Here is a 4,705-nt window from a genome sequence, read left to right on the forward strand (position 1 = left end):
CCCCTCTCCTCCTCTTCCTCCCCTCTCCTCTACTTCCCCCTTCTCCCTCTCACCCCTCTCTCCTCTTCCTCCCCCTCTCCTCTACTCCCCCTTCTCCCTCTCGCCCCTCTCTCCTCTTCCTCCCCCTCTCCTCTACTCCCCCTTCTCCCTCTCGCCCCTCTCTCCTCTTCCTCCCCCTCTCCTCTACTCCCCCTCTCCTCTACTCCCCCTTCTCCCTCTCACCCCTCTCTCCTCTTCCTCCCCCTCTCCTTCCTCTACTCCCCCTCTCCTCTTCCTCCCCCTCTCCTCTACTCCCCCTTCTCCCTCTCCTCTGCTGTTCCTTCGCACGGCTCTCTCTCTGTGCATTCTCCTGCTCACCTCCTCCTGCTAGGGAATCTACTACAGACAGATGGAGTTTGAAGATGGATGGAGGGAGAGAGGGAGGGAGAAAAGGATGAGGGAGTAAGTAAGAATGCGAGAGAGAGAGGGGGAGGAGGTGAGGGAGGGTGGGAGGTTTGGGGGGACCAGGTTAGCAGTCCATAGAGATCAAATCCGCCCATCACACACACACACACACACACACACACACACACACACACACACACACACACACACACACTGTGAGTGTGATCTGTGTGGACAGGTGCCCATCCTAACCATCATGAGGTTCCTGCCTGTCCTGCCAGAGGGACTATAGAGGGTATGTATTCATACTGGGCCTGCAGCCTAAATGGGACCCTACTCCCTATTTAGTGCACTGCTTTTGACCAGGATAGGGTAACATTAGGTACGCAGGCTGGCTCGTTGTCATGACAAATCTGTCACGGCCCCTGGGCCCACATTGATGATGTCACTCACTGTCCTAACTGTCAGTCCCTCAGCACTGCGTGGTGATTGGTTGTGGGTTTATTATTAGGCCTATATCCCTGACCAACTGGCATCCAAACCCAGATCTGCCCTCTGTGTGCTAAAGGACTGTGTTTGTCTGCTGACCTAAAGCCTAGGCACCTTTGTTGCACCTAGTGGAAATCTATGGTTAAAAACCCTAACTCCAACAGACGAACCCAAGGCCTTTCTTACAGGGATCCGTGGTGACGTCCCTACCCTAAACCCTAACCTTAACCTTAACCTTAACCTTAACCTTAACCTTAACCTTAACCTTAACCCCTACCCTAAACCCTAACCCTAACCCTAACCCTAACCCTAACCTTAACCCAAACCCTAACCTTAACCTTAACCTTAACCTTAACCCCTACCCTAACCTTAACCTTAACCCCTAACCTAACCCCTAACCCTAACCTTAACCTTAACCCCTACCCTAAACCCTAACCCTAACCTTAACCTTAACCTTAACCCCTACCCTAAACCCTAACCCTATCCTTAACCTTAACCCTAACCAAACCCTAAACCTACTCTTAACCTTAACCTTAACCCCTACCCTAACCCTAACCCTAACCAAACCCTAAACCTACTCTTAACCTTAACCTTAACCCCTACCCTAACCTTAACCCCTACCCTAACCCTAACCCTAACCAAACCCTAAACCTACTCTTAACCTTAACCTTAACCCCTACCCTAACCCTAACCCTAACCCTAACCCTAACCCTAACCCTAACCCTAACCAAACCCTAAACCTACTCTTAACCTTAACCTTAACCCCTACCCTAACCCTAACCTTAACCCCTACCCTAACCCTAACCCTAACCAAACCCTAAACCTACTCTTAACCTTAACCCCTACCCTAACCCTAACCTTAACCCCTACCCTAACCCTAACCCTAACCAAACCCTAAACCTACTCTTAACCTTTACCTCAACCATTTTAAATGTCAACTTCAATGGGGGTAGGGACGTCCCAAGGATACCAGATTGCACAAGACCTTTCTAACATGGCTGTGCTCTGAATGACAAGTATTACACAAACTGTTGGCTGTCTCTCTCTTTTGTGTTGTAGTTTTTCATCCGGCAGCCACCATTTGTAATTTCCCCGTGCAGGGAGAGAGATTGCCCTACGGTGGAACAGGAACCATAGACTGAGACATTTACATTTCACAGAACATCTTGTGGCTTGTGCCCTCTTCTCCCCCTCTCCTCCATCTCTCTCTCTCTCTCTCCATTCTGCGCTCCCTCCTGCCCTCTTCTCTTCGCTCCCTCTCCTCGCTCCATCTCTCTCTCTCTCCATTCTGCGCTCCCTCCTGCCCTCTTCTCCCCCTCTCCTCCCTCCATCTCTCTCTCCATTCTGGGCTCCCTCCTGCTCTCTTCTCCCCCTCTCCTCCCTCCATCTCTCTCTCTCTCCATTCTGCGCTCCCTCCTGCCCTCTTCTCCCCCTCTCCTCCCTCCATCTCTCTCTCCATTCTGCGCTCCCTCCTGCCCTCTTCTCTTCTCCCCCTCTCCTCCCTCCATCTCTCTCTCCATTCTGCGCTCCCTCCTGCCCTCTTCTCTTCTCCCCCTCTCCTCCCTCCATCTCTCTCTCCATTCTGTGCTCCCTCCTGCCCTCTTCTCGCCCTCTCCTCCATCTCTCTCTCTCTCCATTCTGCGCTCCCTCCTGCCCTCTTCTCCCCCTCTCCTCCATCTCTCTCTCTCCCTCCTGCCCTCTTCTGTCCCTCTCCTCCCTCCTTCATCTCTTTCTCTCCATTCTACGTGCCCTCCTGCCCTCTTCTCCCCCTCTCCTCCCTCCATCTCTCTCTCTCTCCATTCTGTGCTCCTCCATCTGAGAGAGAGAGACAGAAGAGTGCCCTGGAGAGAACTTGTCTGCCTGTGTTATTAGCTATGCGTATCTCTACACCCGACAAGCAGTGTGTGTGTGTCTGTGTGTGTGTGTGTGTGTGTGGTCCACGCCTCGCCTAGATGCCCCCTCTCCCCTCTGCAAACCAAACTGATTCAGGCAGTCTGTGGTATTTTTAATAAATCTCTGGGGATTTCTTTTTCAGAAAAAGAGCGAATAAGGGTTGTCACGCCTCAGTACTCACACAGGGGAATAGATAGTGCCAAGGCAGTCAGTGTTAAATTGACTTGTGAGAGGAGAGAGAGAGAGCGGGGGAAGAGAGAAAGACAGATTGGGCGAGAGAGAGGGGGGGGGGGCTGGAAGGCACACATCAATACGTTTTTCATTCAGACACTTTTCAAGATTAGTTGGAAGGAGAAAACAACTATGTTTGAGTGTTTGAGAGATCACATTGAGTGATTTTGAACCATTAATTTTGCCACAGATGTTCTTTCTGCCAGCTACAATCTCTTCTTGGCTCCCTAAAATATTTATATTTCCTCGCCATTAAATATATTCAGATACTCTGAGAGAGAGAGAGAGAGGCTAGTTTTGACACCATCAGTGGGGCCGCAATAAATCAGGTGTCGGGACGAAAATGGCCCCGGGCCACAGGTTTCAGACCCCATCCTAGTGACAAGGGGTAGATTTGGGAATGGGCATTGAGTGCTGATCTAGGATCAAGTCCCCCTTGTCCATATAAACTAAATGATTGTGATCTAAAAGGCTAAACTGATCCTAGATCAACACTCCTACTCTGAGACGCTTGATTTATATGGTCGCTGTACCTAAGGGGAACCTCTACCTAGGGTCTAGCTGAATTCATTCTCATCCTGTACAACTGACAGAGAGGGTAACAGCTGGGATAGTTGGAACGGAGCCCCCCTTGGCCGTGCATTCTGATGTGTATATATAGCTTCTGCTGGTATGAACGCTATTCCACTGCAGGGCATTCTTCTTTTCTCACTCCGTCCCAAGCCTGGGTTCAAATACTATTTGATATCCTTTCAAATACTTGATCTGTGCTTGATTGAGCTTGCCTGGCATAATGGACGAATAGAATAGTTTACAACACTGTAAACCCCACCTATCTGGCACTCCAGGCAGGCTAGAGCAAAGATTTAAAATACTAATTGAACCCAGGTCTGCTCCATAGTTCAGTTCAGCACAGTGCAAAACAGAATGTGGTTCTACCTGCAGGTATCTGGAGCCCCAAACACACTTGACTAGGAAAAATGGAAGCACAGTTTTTATCTACAAGGGACTTTGGAGTCATTTTAGAACGAACACAAGAAAGACAGAACACCGTTAATGAATGTATTCAGACAGACAGGGGACATAGCGCTCATTAAAGTGGGGACACACAGTGGTTGAGCCTATGTCTAATTTTAAGGGTCTTCGTCAAATTACCCAGACAGACAGCAAGTACCCAGGGATCCAGGAAGGGAAAACTCCAAAGCCGACCAATCACATATCCCTTTAATATTCTACTGTCTCACTAGCAAATGGTGGCTGTGTGTTTCTTGATTTGCCATTCTGTTCAAATCAATTAGGAAAACTTAGATTTGACCTGAACTTTAGATTGAAATAGAATCCCCTCTGTGTCTAGTTAGGTCTCCCCTCCCCTCTGTGTCTAGTTAGGTCTCCCCTCCCCTCTGTGTCTAGTTAGGCCTCCCCTCCCCTCCCCCCCCTCCCCTCCCCTCTGTGTCTAGTTAGGTCTCCCCTCCCCTCCCCTCTGTGTCTAGACAGGTCTTACAAAACTAAGTGTTATGAACCTTCTGTATAGTTTGATCACTGAATGTGTATTGAAATGGATGTAATAGCAGAGAGCATGTTCTGATAAGAAACAGATTGCTGTAGGAAGACATGGCTCTGTCCCAAATGGCTCCCGATCCTGATCAAAAGTAGCACCCTACATAGGGAGGGAATAGTAGGGTGTCATTTGGGATGCTTCCTATATACA

This window comes from Oncorhynchus kisutch, unplaced genomic scaffold (assembly GCF_002021735.2).
Source record: "Oncorhynchus kisutch isolate 150728-3 unplaced genomic scaffold, Okis_V2 Okis01b-Okis20b_hom, whole genome shotgun sequence".
Lineage (NCBI taxonomy): Eukaryota > Metazoa > Chordata > Actinopteri > Salmoniformes > Salmonidae > Oncorhynchus > Oncorhynchus kisutch.